Source organism: Anser anser, assembly GCF_964211835.1.
Source record: "Anser anser genome assembly, chromosome: Z".
In the NCBI taxonomy this organism is placed as follows: Eukaryota; Metazoa; Chordata; class Aves; order Anseriformes; family Anatidae; genus Anser; species Anser anser.
In genome coordinates, this window is record NC_139723.1 from 43,349,926 (window position 1) to 43,371,614 (window position 21,689).

Sequence of the window (21,689 nt, forward strand, 5' to 3'; positions counted from 1 at the left end):
TTTTATTTAACAAATCTGGGAACATAATGCTGTTTTATGAGCTCCCCTCCTCTCTCCTCCTTCCCCTCTTTCCCCCAAGTGTCATTTATTGCTTTTGGGCTTTTTCTCTCTCTTTTTTTTCAAGCATACTTTATATGCCTGCCAGAAAAGGGGGGAATATTATACCCTGGAATCTTCCTGCGTATGTTAAAACAGTGCTTGGCAAAATGGTACTAGAATAACAAGCAACAGCTTTCTTAAGATAGAGTCAATCGATTCCATGGGAGGCTATTTACTGGATTATATACAGTCCTCTTGGAAGAAGAAAATCTCTCAAGTGCTCTCAGTTTGACAAACATTTTTTCCATCATCTGGTTAGAATTTTTGTGCCAGTCAGCTTGCAGCCCTGCTATTTCCTCCGCATGTGTTCTGCAAGCCGTGGGGAGGATACATTCGTTATTTTGAAGGAGTCAGGAGTGAGATGCAATTATGGGGGCCTAAGCACACAAGAGATAAAATCTCCTTCCCGCCAGCCGACATAGAGGGCAGTCTGTCTGGGCTCTGAGGCAGCTGATCAGATCTGAGCCTGAGTATTTGAAAAAAGTCTTAGCAGCCTATGAGCCCCATTTGTTTGTTTAGAAAGAAGCCATTGTATCATTTGGTTATTCTAACAAGGCCTGCAAAGCAAGTGCTGGCTTCGATATGATGAATTTCAAACACATCCAGCCTGTTTTCAAGTGAAGTGGCTTCATATTGTGCTGCCTCTTAACATGTACCAAATCCTGCACAAGCTTGCCAAGGTCTTTCAAATGTACTTTTGACATTTCAGTGCAGTTTATAGGCTCCAAATGAGAGGTAAGTTTGAATGAGGGCAATTTTTGGTAATTTGCCTGAATTCTGCATTTATGCTTTCTTTGGCCTAATCTATTTAATTGAGATCTGCTCTCTGGCTGACTGCCAGTATTAGCAGAGCATGTGGGTAGCAGATTGGTTTACCTATGTACTGCAGAAAGACTTTTTTTTTCACACTCTTTGAGTTTCACTTGCATGTTAAACTAGCAATGGTTCAACGAATGTCCCCCAAACCAAGTATTTACAATTTGTCTCTCAACGTTTCATTTTTCAACGTATAAATGTGGCAGATAACTTTTTCTGCTGGTTTATTCAGTAAAGCCTACTTCAGTGCCTGACAGTGCAATACTTAGTTTTCATCTTTGAGACCAGAAAAATCAACAGTGACGTTTTGTTTTATGAGGGTATTGAAGTGCTAAGAGTGCAATGTGAAAACTATGGGGCACTTGACCATTTTGATTACAAAGTCACATCAGCTTACGTGAAGGATTTCAATGAATTTTAACACTTCAGCAAGCTTGGAAAATCTGTAAAATTATTTCCTTTTGATACTGAATGCTGAATTTGTTAAATGTCCTTAAATGAGAGATGTAAACTCTCAGTTGAATGATTTACTCTGAATCCTTCAGGAAGACATTTTTATAAACACCAAAGTTTTGCATTTTGGAGCAAAGATGCTGACTTCCCCATGCTGGACAAGGAGGTTTGGATCCTGTCAGTACAGCTAGACCATGGTAAATGCCTCCATCAAAAAAAGTTTTCAAAAGTTTCTAAAATCAGATTGTCTTCAGGATGTCTCATCCTTTCTCTTGAGCTAACGTAATACTACTGGAAAGGAAGATGTGGAAAAATGTTTGATCCCAATGCATCACTGTTTATTGCCTGCAGGAGCATTCCTCCAGCCCCCTTCCCTGTCTTACATTATTGTCCAATGCCTCTAAATATTTCATATTGCTTACCAAGATTTTGGGAATAATAGCACAGGCACTGTTTGACTTACAAATTTAGGATGTACCATGAAAAAACAGACTGTCTAAAAACTGAAAGTGAACACAACCTCACCATGTCATGAGTGGTGCAAACTTCTGCAGGATGATACAAAAACAGCAACAATATATGTCTTTAAAATACTAAGTATTCATTGGTTCTAACCTCTATATTAGCATACATTCTCAAAGAATCAGGTCTATGTTAACAAGGAGGATGGAAAATCTGTTGACCTAATGAAAAAAAATGAACCCTCACTCTAAGTGCAAAATAAACTTATCCTGGTGAGTTTACTCGTGCTTCATCCACCCCGTTTCTTCTATAAGAATATTTCTACAGTGCCTGGTCTGAGCAGACCAGTTCATTTAGAGTAACAATCAGTGCTTGTTTCCTCTTATCCATTCCACCATTATCTTCCCTTCCTTCAAGCAGAGCTGGACCCTAGGTACCTGTGGTTCTCAAAATGCTGAGCTAACATCTGCCCATCAGTTTTCTTCAGCAGGAAACGCTCCCACAGCTACCCATCTTCAACTGCAAAGTTTTTTTAACAAGTCTCTGAAGAGGGTGAGATTAAGTAAGCATTAAACCTTCTTCTGACCTGAGCCTAAAAATTCAAAGCTGGCTGCAGCAATATCTGAAAGACTGCTGCCAATTGCTGCTGCTGAGGTCAGATGGAACAGACTTCCCTTTATAAAGAAAATGCGCATTTCTGTTTCTCCAAGGAAATGTGTAATAAACCAAGAGATCAGGTGTTTCACTGTTAACACATAGAATAGCTCGAGGACTGTTCCTTACCCTTGCTGATCCCTTGAACACATCACCACCATGATGGCACTACTATCTTGAGGACACAGCTACTGGTTAGGAGCTGAAGCACAATCCACAGCCTACCTTTTCTGAACTGATTAGCAAAACGTTTATAGGGATTTCACCAGGAAGCACCAAAAGCCACCTTAATTTCTGTTCTGTGTAAGCATGGCAAAATCAACTGGACTGTATGACAAGGAAGAATATGACCTTTGATGTCTAGATGGACAATTATAGCTCAATACTCTTGCCCTATGGGCATTTTATGTTTTTTTATACTTTTCCTGTTGCCATTAGTGAAAACATTGCTGTTTGATTATAGGGCTAACTATTCCCCTGTGTAACAGTTCACCCATAAACATAGGTGTGAAATCACAGAAAACCACATTTTTTGACTTAACAACTACAGAAGAACTGGCTTTATTTTTCCTTATTTAGTGTATTTCGTGTTCAAAACACTTCATAAATGTAAAGCCTCTCAGTTCAATTGTGAAATACAAGAAATACAAATTCATGAATTCATAGCATCAGAGAAGATGCTGGTCAAAGATAATGAGCCTGAAATGCTCACAGAAAGAGTCACTAGAAATGTGACAATGAGAACAGTGTCCTAAAACCTCTTAATCTTATGCTTGGGATATTAGGCAATGCTCCTCTTCATCCCAAATGGTTCTACTGGTTGTGAACTCATCAAGAACAAAATTGTTAATTGCAAATTAAGTCAAGATGCAAATGAAGACAATAACAAATTAAGGAAATAGCCTCAAGTTGCACTAGGGGAGGATGAGATTACATATCAGGAAGAATTTCTTTGTGGAAAGGGTGGTTAGGCATTAGAACAGGCTTCCCAAGGAAGTGGTGGAGTCACCGTCCCTGGAGGTGTGATGAAGAGATGTGTGGATGTGGTGCTTGGGGACATGGTTTAGTGGTGACATGGTAGTCTTAAGTTGATGTTTGGATCTGGTGATCCTAAGGATCTTCTCCAACCTAAATGATTCTATGATTTTATGGTAATATGCAGTATTCTGATTACCTCGCTTTAGTGGAAAATTTCTTCCCCACCTTAAAAGAGTACTTCCATTTAGTCCAATAACAGCAATGACACAGAGTAATTTCTACAACTGAAAAGTGAATACCAAATGTTTGCTGAAAGTTTGACATTTCTTTCATTCTGAGGGCTCAGATGTTTCAACTAGCCTTTGAGAAACCACACATTTAATAAGAAAATGCCATAAATTGGGATTATAATAACTAAAACAGGCACAGGAATAAAGAATACATAAATTTAAAATTAGTCACAGAACCAAAACTTTTGAAGGACTTGATGAATGTGGTTCCTTGAAAGCTTATTGATCTAAATTCATTACATACATCCATAAATCAGAGCAATCTGCCAAGCCTACCAGCATTCAAGTATCAGGAAAGCTGTCTGGTTACCGAGCAGCTTTAGACAACTACACAACAAGGTACCTCATGTTGGACAGTATTAGGGTTAGCAGCAAAGTAGGCTCAGGGCCTGGCATCACAGTAGATTTGCCTCTGAGAAAGGTCTGACTGAATGAAAGATGGGTGGCCATATAGCAATAGGTAAAGAGAAGTGGAAAAAGGTGTCTGCCTGACAGAGAACCAAGCAAAGAAAATCTTTTATATTTTGTTTTTGCATTTGTAACCAGGGTTAAATGGAGAAATATATGTTTGGACTCCAAGGAAATTGATAGTAAACAAATTTCAGTTCTGTACTTGCTGTGGCTCATGACCACCTCCAACAGCATTGCAGGGGAAAAATACCACACATTTGAAAATAAGCCCTGTTGTTATGTCATACTCTTAATGACTTTCTCCATTATCAAGTCAGAAATCCACTTACAAATTTCATTTTGCAAAATCTAGCCTTCTTTGGAATATGGACCTCTCTTTGCTCCATTTTCCATAGCCTAAGCATCTATTAGCATCATCTTATGTGTGTTATTTGTCTGTAAGTAATCCCTCAAGCTTGTATAAATACACCTACTTGTGTTGTGTGCTGGAGCAGAGCTGTGCATGTTGTAACAGCTGGCATTCAACCATCTAGTGAGTAAACATCATGTCCAGGGGTTAAAGTGGACTGGAACAGTTCCAACCTATGTCTGCTGGAAAGCTACTGGGTTAAATATTTGGTCCTTATCCTCACCCTTCAAAAAAGTAAATCATGTCTAAAAAATAAACACCGTCAGGTTGTTATCACCATCTTGTGAAAAGCTGTATCTGTGGCACCCTTCTGTATCAATAAGCATTTCAGACTTTCAGTACTTGCTTACATGGTAAAATATCGTTCAGATGCCAGAGAATATTTATGTTATGCTTGGTGTATACCACACAAATTAAGGATGATACAAGCTATGTCAGGGTATTAGCGAACTGTGTAAAAATATTAGAGACTGCTGTTGCATGATATGCTGGTACCTCAGAATGCTCTTACCCCTTCAGGGTGCTCCTGACCCTTGTTCAGAGATGCATCTGTCTCCCTGGCAGGTCAGGGAAGTCCTGGGTTTGGCAGTCCCCACTTGCACACATGCAAGCTCTAAGAAGGAACAGCTACAGAACAAGTCCTCTCTGAACCATCAGGGCATTTGGAGTGGCAGGAAGGTTTGGAAGCCAGAGAAAAGAAAGTATGGGAGTTAATAAGCCAATGTCAGGTCTGGATGGAGGGGAGAAAGAGTTCTCTGCAGAAAGGGAAAGGTGGAAATGAGCATGAGGTGTGAAATTGAGGACACTGAAGTGAGCTTCATGCTCACACAAAGAATAATACACATCTAGTCAGATTCTCATGTAAATCGTAAAATTATTCAGAGAGACAGTACTTGTCCATTTGAAAGGACAATTTGTAGAAAGAAACACAAGTTTATAAGTGCTTGGTTGCTGTAATTACTGAGGCAAGAAGCTGTTTTATTCCTATTTAAAAAAGATAAAATAAAATTACAGCATTCACCCAACATAGCAATTGTCTTTTAGTCCAGAGATAGAATTACAACACATTTTTTACCACTCTTTTAGCAATTTTCTGTTGTTTCTGCATATCTGTCTGGAGCATTTATTAGTTCCATCTCCAGTTGCCTTCACACTGTCAAAGTGTATTTCCTTCTAGAGCCAGACCAATTACTGGCTATGTCAGTGGGACTCTTTTCTTCTATACCAATGGGAGATGGATGAACATTTTCAACAGCTGAAAAAAATGAAAATGACATTATTTTGTCACTGTTCTAGCTCTCATGCTGATAGATGTGATTCTTTTAATAGCTTTTATCTTGCTTTTACCAGTGACCTTTTTACCTTGCTCTGGTTGTGACCAAGAAACAGGCCAAAAAAAAGAGTTTTTCTCAGGGCTGACATGTGGCAGTTTTGGACCTTCTAGAAATCTGAATAGAGCTCAAAGAATTAGGTCAATATATTGAAAACTGACCACTCACATTGATGTGTTCTGTATTGTCTCAGATATTAAAGACCAGAGATTATTTTAAAAAGAGACAAAAAAAAAGACCTATTTGAAACACACAAACTAAATGGCAATAAATAAATAGATAAATAAATAAATAAGTGAAAAGGCCTGTTCCAGAACTCCAAATGATACAAAAAAAGTTTCATTCCACATTCACTACATTTAGATGCCTACTGCAAGCCAGTTGTCCATGCTCCCTTCAGGGGCAGTGATAAGAAACAAACACTTCCAGAAGTGGCACAACACATTTCTCTATGCAGGGACATCGCAAATAGTCTTCTGAGGTCCTGGTTTTGCTGGTCTGACTGCAAAATACTCTTAAGTAAGAATGCTGGACAAGATGCCTAACTTTCAGAGGACAGAAATCTACAGCTAACTGGATCTCACCTAACTAATTTTGCCTATACTTGGTAACTCAGGAAAAGAGAATCATCACATTATCGGCAGATTAACTGGCTGAGTACTGGGAATACAGTGTACTAGAGCTGCACATGTACAATTTCAAGGGGGATACCGATATTATAACCATCACAACATCACATTATCTTTTTATTTATTTATTTATTTTGGTCTTTTCTTACACGTATTTGTTTTGATAACAGCTAAAAATTAAGGAACTATAAAATTTGGGACTTACTGGGAAAAAAATGCTACTTTCCAGCCAACACTACAGTAGGAATAGTACAACAAAAGCCAGAGGTCTGCCTGAGTCAAAGACACAGGTCAGGCAGGAATCTGGGTAAAGTACACCATTTTCTACAGCCCAAAGCACACCAAGAAAGGCTGAATCTACTTTAAAAGTCCTCTTTATCTATGTAAGCCCAACAGGCAGACACTTTTTCTTCAGCTTGTATCTCAAAGAAAGTTCCGTAAATACATTAAATGAATTGCACATCAGAACTTGACAACATCAGTGGGCATAATTCAGATGGTCAGTTTGCTGTCATCAGAAGGCATCTAGCCCACAACACAGTGAAATCTGTATTTGAACATAAAAGTTTGAGTACTTCCAGCCTAACTTTTCACCTCCAGCACAGGACATTTGGGGCTCCAGCCTAGGTTGGCTGTCCTACCACCAGTGTATTTCTAACTAAAGCTGGCTGAGAGCATGGAGAAAGGGAATAGCTAAAGAATCTACTTTTCACAGAAGATTAGGATGGACATTCATGTTATACCTGCTCTGACACAATTGTGGGTTGCCACCATGCCTGTACATTTGGTGTATACTTCTTTCATTTCCATTGATTTAAATCTAGTCTTCTTCTTTCCCACCATTAGATTATCAGACTAGCTGAGCTTATCCTATAGCTGTATGACAGCCAAAGATAACAGAAAGAAAGAGGAACAGATTTTTCATCGGACTAGGTAAAAGCTTAATATGACAACTGTTGTGGTTTAACCTGGACTGGCAACATAAAGGTGAATTATTTATAGCCCGATGGGCCCATGACACCTCAGGCCATCAAGGTAGAGATGCAACATACAGATGGGCTCGTGATCGAGGGGTGGACCTGACCATGGACACTATAGCACAGGTTCGTCATGATTGTGAAACATGTGCTGCAATCAAACAAGCCAAACGGTCAAAGCCTCTTTGGTATGGAGGATGATGACTGAAATATAAATATGGAGAGGCCTGGCAGATTGATTACATCACACTCCCTCAAACCCGCAACGGCAAGCGCCACGTACTTACAATGGTGGAAGCAACCACCGGATGGCTGGAAACATATCCTGTGCCTCATGCCACCGCCCGGAACACTATCCTGGGCCTTGAAAAGCAAGTCCTATGGCGACATGGCACCCCAGAGAGAATTGAGTCAGACAATGGGACTCATTTCCGAAACAACCAGCGGGTGGATCAGGCTGCTAAGATTGAAGTGGCTCAGGTGGACCTGGACTGGCCAGAAGGCAAATTCTTTGGGATACATATTTGGCAAAGGCCACCTGGTTAGTCAATACTAGGGGATCTGCCAACCGAGCTGGACCTGCCCAATCAAACCTGTTACGCACTGTAGAAGGGGATAAAGTTCCTGTAGTGCACGTAAGAAACATGCTGGGTAAAACAGTCTGGGCTACTCCTGCCTCAGGAAAAGGCAAACCCATTCGTGGAATTGCTTTTGCTCAGGGACCTGGATGCACTTGGTGGGTAATGCAAAAGAATGGGGAGGTCCGGTGTGTACCTCAAGGGGATTTAATACTGGGTGAGAATAGCCCATGAGTTGAATTGTAGTATGTTAATTATTATATAATACTGTATGTCATCACTACCATGATTGCTATATATCATAGATAAAAATGGTGAGTGGAGACTAACAGTGGACTATCGTGGCCTGAACGAAGTCATGCCACCACTGAGTGCTGCAGTGCCGGACATGCTAGAACTCCAGTATGAACTGGAACCAAAGGCAGCCAAGTGGTATGCCACAATTGATATCACTAATGCATTTTTCTCTATCCCTCTAGCAGCACAGTGCAGGCCACAGTTTGCTTTCACTTGGAGGGGAGTCAAATATACTTGGAATCGGCTGCTCAGGGATAGGCTGGGCATCGGTCAGCGGGTGGTGAGCAATTGCATTGTGCATCACTTGTTTCGTACACATTATTATTATTAATACTATTATCATTATCACTATTATTATTATTGTTATTATTATATTCCTGTCTTAATAAACTGTCTTTATCTCAACTCACAGGCTTCACTTTCCCGTTTCTCTCCCCCATCCCAGAGAGGGAGGGGGGAGGGTGAGCGAACGGCTGTGTGGTGTTTAGCTGCCAGCCGGGTTAAACCACAACAACAATATAAAATATCAGTGATAGACAAACAAGGTTGCATGACTTCAAGCACATTTTATCAGCATTTACAGATATTCTTCTGAACTTTTCCTTTGTCTCCAATAGCTTTGGGAAACAGCCATCCCATAGGCATAGCTTTATTGAGCTAGACACTTGTGTTTGTTGTCCTGCCTCTGACTCAGTATTACGCTGGGCATTCAAGACCACAGAGGTGATATACTCTCTAGAAATCCCAGGGAAGAGGATGTTTCCCCATTCACCTGCTCTCCATTAGCTTTGCTAACTGGTGGTTGCATGTTTGTTTAAGCATGAAGCTTTGCATTTATTTCAAAATTGTATTACGAATAAACTGTGTATGTTAAGAAAAAAAAAAAGCAAAAACAAACAAAAAACTATTTGCACATGAACAATAGAATTATTTTAGTAATTCATATTCTATTCTTCAAAAAGCTTACATTGTCCTAAAAATGGATCAAAACCAGTATCATAGGACCAGACTCCACTTCTACATTATGGTGTCTATATACTGAGGCAGAACAGCTGAATAACACCTAGTAGAAAAACAAATGACTAATTAAACTACTTAGTAATATCTGAGAATAGCAAGTATGTTCCAAGAGTTGACATCAAGATGTCCTCTGCTGTCTTTCCACTGACATTATTCCAAAAAATATATGTATCAGTATTATTTTTACGCTAATGTTATTTTGTGTAGCCTTCATCAAAGAAACCAGATTTCTTTCTTTACAGAAAAAAAAAAAAAATGAGAAAGAAGTCGGTTACTTATGGCATTGAACTGAAATTCCAAAACTGAGATTTTGTTAGCCAGCAGGTTTTGTACCAACTTGAGTAATTGTCATTACAGAGGTTCTTCAGCAAACAAAGCTTTACTTTACTTTACTTTACTTTACTTTACTTTACTTTACTTTACTTTACTTTACTTTACTTTATCCAATAAAGGAAGATTTAAACAGCAAAATTCAAACAGAAGGATGAAGACACTAAGACAGACTAGAGAAAGATGAAACACAGGAAACAACGTGTGACTCATTTCCATGGGGATCCTCATTCTACCTGCCCCAGGGTAGCAGAGGAAGGAGAGAAAGAGGTAAAAAGGGAAAGACTAAAAAGTGGCCATGAACAAGATAAAGGGAAGAAAACAGGACAAGGTCAACTGAAACATAATTATCTGTCTTGGGATAGGCTGTCAACTGAAGTGATAATACTCAGCTTTCGGAAAATCATAAGCTACCTTAATTCACTAAGCATCCACTAAGATGCTTTGCAGATGCTAAATAGACTCCTCTGGCTGCTCTGGTTTCAATTATAATCTAAATGCTACAAGCTGCATGAGACGGTGCATGGCCTCTTTTGTCCTGCGTGTAACGGGATGATTGAATTACTCTTGTCTCTACATCTCTTGAGGGTTACATCCCCAAATCTGAGATGCTTCCTTGCCTTACTTCAGTCAAGCAACACTGTGAGCTTTACTTAACCCTGGCCCCACTGTTGTGCAAGCTGTGCTTAATTTGTACTCTCAGGATACAGTAGTGAACTGCAGCTTCAGCAAGCCAAAACAGCACCAAGTTTTGGGTATCACATGCCTAAAGTCTCATTTCATTACAACTACTTAAATCTTACGTATATATGTACATACGTATGTAAGTTCAAAGTCTCTGTGTCCGTCTACCTTGCCATGTGTGCAATGTTTTCTTGTCCTAATCTATCTGTGCTATTTAAACTATAAAAATGTAAGTTAGCCCTAGGCACATATCTTACCAACAATGAACACCACAGGTCATCTAACACAATCTAACTGTGACCTCCTAAGTTTTCCACATCTTCTTTATCAAAGCTTTCTTCAGGCTCAGATACTGACTTTGACCTTGAAATGCTGGGTCATCATTATGCTCCTCTCATACACTGCTTGTTATAGCTACATTATGTTCTGGATGTGTACGATGAAGGGGAAGCAATCATCAGGCAATTTCTGAGTATGTGCTGAGGATAAAGTCTTGTGGTAAAACATACAAAATTGACTGATGTCACTTAATTTGATAGTTAGTAAGTTTACCATAGAGCTGATAAAATACTGGGCCAAAATGTGGGACTGTATGATGAAGGTCAGTGTGATGGTTTCATTCCTCCCTTTCTGAATCTCTTGGAGTTTCCACATTTACAGATATTCAAAATCTATCCAGGTGATTCTGTCAAATATGCATATGAGGCTTCCATATCATTCCACTCTGCCATTCATGTCAACAGGTTACACATTTTGTATTTTCACTTTAGTAGAGACCCTTAGCTAGACATTTTGAAGCTGGTATGCAGAATGCCAGACATTGTAGTATACATAATCCACAGACAGCTAAGTCTTTATTTGTTAGTAACCTAACAAATACTTTCAGATCCTGTATAACTTGCAAGTAATGCAGTAGTAGTGAAGTAATAGTACTGTTTCCAAAATACAAGAAAGACAAGAAAAAATGGGTGAGAATTTAGAGAATATTTGGTATTTTCATAAAGTAGAAAAAATCTTCTGATGTTAACTGGTTTCTTATTAATGATATGTAACATCTCCAAGGCACACAAAGGACAACTATTATTGAATGGACACATCTATAAAAATAGCTACTTGCTTGTAGAATTTTTGCTTGGATATCCTTTATACAAAAATTTAAATGTCAAAAACTTTTGCTGTTCATGTTTCCAGTATTTGGATGAAAGATATTTTTGGTGAAACAACTGGATACTTTTCACAAACAAGTAATTAAAACCCAATTATCAAAAAGTAACTACAAGTTGTTTTCAGCTATCCTGTTCACAAGTCTGACCCCAAAATAGTTCTGAAAATGTTGACCAGAATATGTCTTCATCTGTCTTCAATTATACAAGTCAGCCACTGAAGACAAAAAGAGTCAACACTCTGTAACCAGCTTTCTGCATTCCATTACAGTACTCTGAACTTCTAAAATAAAATTAAAAAAAAAAAAAAGTTATGAGTCATTCCCCAAATCCTGGGATGGACTTAAAATTACTAGATTTAAAAAAAAAAAAAAAAAAGATTTAGGGAACTTTATTCATATTTTCAAGACCTTTTTCTACCACAAGAATAGAAAAACATATTTTTTTGAATATAAGCCCAGATTCTTGTAAGGAAACATCTTAAAATCTGGGAGTTTTAAGAAACATCAGATATCACAAGTGTTTTGCTAAAATCACAAAAGTGCACAGCACCATCAAGAACATGTTGTGCTCACTTGACCTATGATATTCATCTCCTAGCCTGAAATCCCAAGTTATAGCATGAAAAAGCCTAGAATCATGATCCAGAGTGAGATGCTATAGCAAAACAAAAACAATAAGCCACTTGCAGAGTACCTGTGAGGCAAACAGGAAAATATAGCATTTCCTGGATGAATGTTGAGATTCCCTGGATTGACTGGGAAGCAATGCACAGCACTAAAAATTCAGTGGAAATGTCAAAGAACCAGACAATTCCATTCTTTATTGATTTAAGAGGAGAAAATAAAATACGCAGTTCTAGTGCAGGGATGACAAAAGGGAAAGCCCAAATTAAATCATTGTTTTTTGGAAGATTACTTATATTGTTCTTCAAATAACTGTGTCTCAGTCTGTAGGACATCTGCTTTCTTTCTCAGTCTGTTCAGACTGACTTCTGGGATAATAAGAAGATATCACAAACACTCAATTCACTTGTTTGTAGCAAAAGGCCTTTAAAGAAAACAGCTCTTGGCTATCTTTTTTTTCTTCTTTCTTTCTTTTTTTTTTTTCCCAACTTAGATTTGAATGTCTAGCTTTCTAATCCAGAAAGCAGATGTTTTAACAGTGCCTGGGAAATGATTTTTAGCATGTTTTATATGATCTAAACATAATCCAACCAATAGAAACTGCTATTCGATGTTTAACCTTTTCTATGAGATTCTTTTCTCTACTAGATTTAGTGTTTAACACAGAACAGCTGGAGACTGTAACATTTTTGGCACAAAAAGACAAAAATGGAAAGTTTTTTTCCAGCACAAAATTGTTTGCACTCTTTGTCCTAACAGTGCCACCTGATTCCCTCTGGAAGGATTAAATTTCTCCACATCCATCATATCCAAATAGTGCAGTGTCAAGAGACCAGCAATACCCTTAGTTTGCCCATCCATGACTGACATTCAGTACATTTTTGTCTGAGTAGACCAGGAGGTTGACGTAAAGGTAAATTCCAGGCTAACATCTTAAGACACAAGCCCTTTTGTGTACTGACTTCTGCTCTCACTTCTAGGCTCTCCATAACCTCATTTGGCATGTAAAACAGTTTCAAGTACACACTTGCATACTGTCACTTTTTCAAAAAAAAAAAAAGCACAAAACAAAACAAAACAAAACAAAACAAAAATCCTACCCCATAACCTAAATGCATTCATCTTTTGATAATAACAACGGCACTAATAATAATAATAGTAATAACAATCTTAATAATATTAATAATAAAACCAACAATAATAATAATAATGAAGAAAAAATTCAGCAAGAATGCCAGGCATAACAATAAACATGTCAGGATCCAAAAGTGCATTTCACAATACTAGATCATATTACAGCTGATGTCAAAGCTAACACATTGTTAATCTAATAAAAGTACACTGCAATTTATCAGGCCACATCTTCCTTGCTGGTCCTAATATTTTGTTTAATCATTTTGAATTATAAAAATAAGGTACACATTTTAACTGGTATGTAATCTGAATTAACCAGTGGTAGGCAAAATCCAAGAGCCTGGGAGTAGTAATAAGTGTTGCCAAACATTCTCATGCAGCTGCAGGTCTCTTGAGACTTTCTCAATGAAAAAAAGTGTAAGGAATCTTCTGATGCCCACTACCTGTGACTGTTTCCATGTGGCTGTTTTTTGTCATGCTGTCCATTGAAAACAGTCTGTAAAAATTCTGGTTTTATTTTAGACAATGCAAGTTTAATAAATAAATAAATAAATTACAGTGATACTGCTTATTTGTTACCTCTGGAAATCACCCTTAGGATTTCAGAGGAATGTGGATAATTCAGGGTATGCCTCTCTGGGTGCTGAAAAAAAAAAAAGAAGGCCATGAGAGTTTGCTGCTCTGATTTAGAAGAGAAATGACAGCTTTCAGAAGCATACCTACTACACTCTTCTAAGAAAAATATATGTACCTGCCAAAAAGAGCTGCAAAATGTTCTTGTTATTTTTCTACAGTGTTCGAGTTTTAGTTCTTACACACTTTCAAATGTCATCTTTTAAATTACAAACTGCAGTTCATTAAAAGTGTATGGTTTCAATAGGATTCCAAACTCCAGTCTGAGTATTTCACAAGTGTCTCAACCCTTCTAATAATGTGTCTCTTTGAATCTCAGTTCACACTCGGTTGCAGCTAAGCTGAGGATCCCAAAGGACTGCATCAAGTCTGGAAATGGGATGCTGCCTCACAATTCACATATGCAGTTTGAAAAATAGATTCAAAAGCACTCCATGTAAATGTGCTGAGCATTCACATATGGAAGCATAGAAATTACTTGCAAAATTGTAACTTTTATTGCCCAGATCATTTTGTTTGGCTCCTTCATTCAGGTTCTCTTCAAATTTTTTATCCTCATAAGGGGTCTCAAATATTTTTCTGTAGCTATGAGGCAAGAAGTTTCTTCAAGAAAACAAACACATGAAACAACTTTTTAATGTTTCAAAAACATTTTGAAGTAAAATATGAGCAGTTTTAGACTTATTGGGCTCAATTCTATAAGTAATAATCTGTATTTATTTCCAAGTTAAAGAATGGCCTCTTTATTTTGTACACAGGACAACTTAGTAAAAAGATTAAATATTTCACTGTATTTATTTATTTATTTATATAGTTTAAGATCTGCATTTGTAATTCAAATATTCCTTCTCCTTGTGGAGGCTCAGGATGCCTTTTCTCAGCACAGATGCAATTTGCAGTATCTCTATCTTCCCATTTCTTGGAAGCATCTATGGCATGATTAGCTTTTTATACAACCAATGGTTTCTTAATGAAAAAAACAGACACAGTTGTTAGGTTTCACGAGCAGAAAGTTAGAAGAAACTTGCCACGGCACTTTGAAGCTTTCAACTGTTTTTTTCCTTACTAGTGCAGCTGAGCAGCCACAGTTTTCTTAGAGGCTGTGCAAATGAAATCATTTTGTTGCATATTGTGGCATAACAAAACATGAAATAGGTTTACCCACTAAAGAATGGGCTGTGGCCTAAGGTACTTGCCATGTTGAAAAGGAAAACAAATTGTGATAATGATTGCACTTGATTTGTTGAAATATTTCATCCTCACCACCATGTACAACAATGCAATCAGAATAGCTCCTCTGTTTCAGAAAGATTCACTGTATATATATATGGTCATGCATTAACTACGGAAAAAAAAAAAAAAAAAGATTTGCTGTCAAAGTATTTATTCAAAATAAAAACTTCTTAAAAACGAGTTATTAGCAGACTACTAAGTGTTCCACTCCTAATGGCCAGCATGACTTCCTTACCAAAAGGTCAAAAAATTACATCGATCTATGTACTATTGGCATAGATGTAGAGAAATTCAAGGATCATTTTAAACCATGCCACAGGGAGATTCCTAATGTTTCCATGAAAATACTGTATTTGATAACAGCTATAATGCATGCATGCATGGGAATTTATTGATAATAAAGCCCATTCTGACCTTAGTGAAATGTTATGAGCTACACGTCTAATTCAGCTAGTTCCAAGCAGTGTCTGCAAGACATCAGCTAATTTCAGCAGAGGTAACTTCAGGCCATATGCAGATGAATTCTCTTCCTCCTAGAATCTAAGAATAACATCAGCCTCATCTTCCAAAAACGGATTGGACTTTTCTATCTTTTAGTATCTGAAAACAGCAGACATTTGCTGTACAAAAATGCCAGCGTGGTGGAGGTTTCTACCTCATTTATATATAATCTTAATTACTTTTTTGCTTCTCTGTTCTCCTCTTTTCTTTCTGAAATATCCAAACAGCAAAATAACAAGCAGCAGGTATCAGATATTCCTGAAAAACAATTATCGAAAGGTAAAAGTGACTTAATCTGCCTAACTTTGTTAGTAGGGATTCTTTGGAAGAAATTACACAGACTGGCACATATTAACCTGAAAAAGAGATGAGTCAGCAGGTTATAATGCATATTTATGAAGTCATAAGTGCTGTGGTAAAGCAACACAAAGAATCAATGTCCATTACTTCCTAAAATACCAGATCTGTGAACACAGAAGGTAGCAGGTATTAAACAACCCCTTGCCTACCTGTTTACACAGTGCATAATTAAGACACAAACCTTTCATCCGTAGAATTAGCAGAGCCCCAAAGAACACAAACCCTTTCAGAAAGGAATTGGATGACCGTGGTGGGCCAGTACAGCACCACTGCTGTTAATGGAGGCTGTGAGGACTGATTCAGAAGAGCATCATCCTGCACATGCTCTGCTTCTGGTGATGCTCCCCTGAGCATTGCAGACCTAGATGTTTCAAATATCTAGCATTATGATCTCTGCAAGAAACACCTGACAACCCATGAAGCTTTCTCTTACCACAGATCTAATGCAGTAAGTGGCACTGAGCTCTCTGAAACCAATCTTAGCAGTCTGGTTCAGCCTGAAGAGATTATGATAAATGGATAACCTGGAGACACACTCACTCTGATTTATTAAATTGAGCTTAGCAGTGGTGTTGAGGAATCTTTGCATTCCACTGCCTGGCTCTTGACACAATTTAGAGAAACCTTTTCTGATATTATCTAAGTGGAGTGAGATTTTCAGAGAGGGAGCTATGATTATGAAATGTCAGTGCAGCAGTTTGAGTTGTTCTTCACCAGGCACCGACTGGTGTTGAAGTTGAAGGCCATATGTGTGGAGCATGGTGCTGGCAGCACAAACGAGGAGTAAGGACCCACAGCAGCAGTTGTATAAAAACAGAAGAACTTGCTAAATAAGTCTCAGGAGAAAAGTCTGCTTACTTTATTCTAGAAGCTCTTACAGAAGTTAGACTGCCAGGAAAACAGCTACTCAGTAGTCAGTCTTCAGAGCACTATCACAATGTCTGGATAATATTTACATATTTACCCTTTTAAAATGTTTCACTAATTCTTTTTTTTTTTTTCTTCTTCTGCTTTTTTTTATTATTTTATTTTATCCACAAAGCCTCAATATGGTCATTCTCAGATATTATTTGTGACAAATTATAAAAGTTAATAAAAGAACAAGATGAAAAAGCACTAAACCGCACAGCAGTAAAAATACAAAAATATAGTAAAGCAGCTGTTCAAGTGGCTAACTCAGGATAATCAAAACAGAAGGATTTAATATGAAAAATTATTTAAATCATTGAGCAGTTGATAAATCTCAGATTTTCCTCGTGGGCTGTTCTAAGGATGGGTCACCTTTGCAACACATTCTGTGATCTGCATTTTGCAGTGCCATGTCTCTTCTCTGGTCTACTAAAAGTATTTCTGTTCATTTCTTTCATAAAGGAATTAAACACAGGAAAAGAGCAGAGAAAGCTGTAAAATATAATAAGAAGTTGGTGTGCATACCAAGACCCTTAGGACATTATGATCAAAGTACAGCAATAGTCACATATGCCATTTCCCTGAGGCCCAGTGTCTGTATAATAATCCCTACCGTTTTTACCAGGCAATAACTCATTGTTAACTGAACACTAAAACTTCAGTGATAATAGCTGAGACTAGAGTAATGTTGTACTGTTGAAGGTATAAATTGACTCTGAGTGGTGACTCCTCCACAACATGGACAGCAGGACTGATTCCCTGACGCTGGTGTCCACGACACGGCTGCTCTCAGGGCCCTAGGGGAGCTGGATGTGAGTCCTCCTGAAGTCAGTTGTGAAATTACTTTAAATGTTATGCTGGTCAGGATTAACTAGATTTCCTCTCATCGACTCTTTGGTCTTCACTCTAGGGCAATACACTGCACAAAATAGCCATTTCCTGAAATATGATTAAGTGTGAAACAAATAAAGAGGTGGCAAAGAGAGAGTGACTCTTATTTGCAGAAAGATGTAGAAGAAAGATGCCATGCTTATAATTTAGGGATTAATTACTTAAAAAAATTAGGCACATGCCCCCAGATGAGTGCTGCAGAAGTCATAGTTCGCCATATAAGCTCCTCCTCTGCCCAATCGAAAAAGGTGGATGTCTTCAACGAGAGGTTCAGAAGACCCACGGGCCTAGCAGGCAAACCTGTGACTACGTCATGGGATATACCAATAGCAAAGGGCTGCTCAAATGCACATTCACCTCTCATATGTCCCACTTCAGCATGCATGTTACCGACCTAGACTAAAGCCCAGAGTCCACAGGTTGAAGTCCAAACTGACTGGGACTTCAAAAATAGTGTGGCCTTTTTGTATACCGGTATGAGCATACTGGCTTGAGCAATTGTTTAAGGAAGGTGATAGACTCCCAGCTCTCTGAAACCACAGTGGACAAAAACCCCACAGTTCTGACCTACCCAGAAAACGTGTGCTACCTGGTGTTTCTGTAGAGGTCATTCCCACCTCTCCTGTTGAAGCTGTACCATCATGCAGAGAGGAATGCACGAATAATGAGGCCAGAGAGCTGGCCAACAAGAAGGTGCATGCTCCTTTCTTCCAGCTCCCAGCAAACTCATTAAGCTGTTGTGAAAAAGGCCTAACCACAAATGTGGGAATATTTCTGAGCAAAAATGACAGGAGATGCTCCTCTCTGAAGCAGACTACATCAGAGATCACCATGTGCTCTAAGCTAAGGTGCCTCTGGGGATACGGGATATAAGTGGTGCTCTAGTTTGTAAAGGTCTTCAAATAGGAGTAAGGTGCTATGCACTGCAGTCTAGATTTAGGTGTATCAGGAAAACATTTCCAGCCTAGGAAGGCAGGTGATTCTTACAACCACAGAGCCCTAGCACATGGACTCCCCTGGTGGTACTGATGTGCCTAGTTCTACCAGGGTCTCAGCACAGACACTGAAATAAATCATGTAGGTCTACCTGACTGACATGTAGAGAAGATAGCCCAGGTGCATCCCAAACACTCGCAGGTTCCTTGAGAGACAAGTCCTCCAGAAAGTCAGATGGTTGTTACATGTCCGCAGGCAGGGAGAAAGAGGGCCCCTTCTCTTGAAAGCAGTGACAGTCTTTTCCTTTCAGGAGTGGTGGACCAGGCCCTCAAGAAAAAATAGTTGTAATTTGTCCAAACAACAACATTGTAAACATTCTTTTTGCCAAAAGTAACATTCAGCTATGAGTATAACAAGCTCGTAAATTAAACTTGCCCTGGCAATGCAAAATTATGCGTTAATTATGCCTCTAGTTGATCTGACTTCCTACTGAATATGTCAAACACTAATTAAGTACAAAGGGAGGCCCCAGTCTGGCAACTGCTTGTGCCAAAACAACTCCCTTCATTTTAGTGGTGCAAAAATTGTGTGAGTGAGAAGAAAAGTACGGGAATCGTGGGTACCTGTGTAGAAGTTTTCAGAGAATAAAGGACCTTGCATATTAAGCAAAGAACAAGGTATTCTGGCTGAAATTGAGTTATCTCACAGTCTTTCTTTTAAGTTTTAAGTGCAATGTTTTCCCCTTTCAGCTTCATTAATGAGATTTCACTTGAACGAATGTTTTTTGAGCATACCTTACTTCTGGACCCTGGCCAGCCCTAAAAGCAGTTGCGGTTTCTTCACAGAAATACAGATCTTCACAAAAAATAAAACTTTTCAGCTTGTAATTCCCCAGTGGTCGCCTCTCCAGACAAATCACCCTTGGAAACATATTTTAAACCATTTGAGCAGGGAAAAATATTTGGAACTTTGCCTGTTTTGCTAAGGCTCAGCATCAAATTACACAGACAGAGCTTCTGTTTTTTTAAAAAATATTTTATGTCTATACTATTTTAAAGTACATGGAAAGTAGTATTTTTTTAAATAAAATAAAGCTTACTGGCGCCAGTATTACATCAGTGACTGTAACCATTGTGTGCGTTGTATCCCTGGTAAGGATTTCTCAATCTTAATGCAACTGACTCAGGACACCAGGTTAGATGCAGGAGGAGATGTGAATGCAATTAAGTCCTTCCCTGAGTTCTTTAGGAAAACAACAGCACTATTACTATTTGATTTATGCTTCTCAGGTGATGTATGCCACATCCTTCATCTTTTAATGGAGAGTATGACTGAAAACTGGGATCTAAGCCCAGTTTCATGTTAGAACATTTTTTTTTCATTAGCAAATAAGAGCCAGAAACTTGCAACACTTACTTAGATGAATAATCATCAGTTTGGTCTGCAGCTTAGTGAACATAGATGGAGACAAAGGAGCCAAGTCCTTAATTGGTATGAAATGGCAAAGCTCCAAGACTGAAAGGGACTTCAGGGGAGCTCAGTCAACTTACGCTTGCTGAGGATCTGCCCCAAGACATCTGCCTATGTATGTGTAGGCTATGTGTATGTGATAATTCTGTGACATACTGTACTGCAGGGCATTTGATAAAGAAACATCCAAGCAATTTATCACATAACTACAATTGCATCACCTGCTCATTAATCCATCTCCCCGGTTCAGTCTGGCATTCCTGGCTCTTGAGCTGCTTCCAACAGCACCATTTATATTTTATAATCAACCTGCCATGGAAGTATTTCCTCCCTCCCCCTACCAAAGAAGTGGAATTTCCTCAGAAACTGTACCTGCCTCAAGTCCAGGACAGGAAAGATTCCTTCTGAAAAAAAATATGAAATTTTCCCAGTTTTAAAGTTGAACATGTGTAGTCCTAGGGAGTACTGGTTAATGAAATGGGAAGAACTTCAGCAGCTTCCCAGCAGACCTGCTCCCTGACATGTAAAGATCCTGAGATGCTGGGCCTTAAAACATTACGTTTTTGTTCAGGGAAGTGATTCAAAATTATTTTAGAAATGTTCTAAAGGTATTAGTTTTAATTTCCTCTGCCTCATGGTAGTCAAGACACTTAGTTTAAAAGGCCAAGAGACATAAGAAATAGTTTCGTAAAAATGTTTGTCAAAGCTCCAAAATATTTTAGAAAAGTACTTATATAACATGTATGTCAAGAACAGCAAATCCCAAATGTATGTTAATGAAGCTGAGCTGCCACAGACCATACATGTCTCCTTACACATTCTTAAACACCTATGTCAAAAGAATGTTCAGGCTGGAAAGTCAAGCTCTCAAGAGTTAGAAATTAAAAGCTGCAAGATTTCCCAGTCAATGCCATTTGTCCAACCTGTATTATGTGTGTTTTGATGTCACCATGCATCTCCTAATCCATCCAAGCTATGCTTCTTTCTGTGAGTAGATGGCTTATCTGTATTTCTTTTCCATCTTCCCATTTCTTGTAAGGCTGAAAAGAAATACAGATGAGCCATCTGCTTACTGAACGAAGCACAGGTCCAATTTGTCACAAGGTACTTGAGCTCCGCACTGCATGCACAAGAATTCACTCCCTCCTAGCTGCTCAAGGGACGCTCTCACCATGCCTTTGCAAGAACTTTTGTGAGTTCAGTGCTCTCTACTCCCATACTACAGCCTAGGACTGTGAAGTACAGAAGAAGAAACACCAGACTTGTTTAAAATAAGTTGCTGGCATTTAATTTTTTGATGTACTTGGAATTTTGTTGCACACTGTACACACGGGCCATCTGCAACTGGCCTCACTTGCTCCTGTGAGCACTCAGCTGTTCTGTCAACATGTCTGCAGAGATGTTCCCGGGATGGG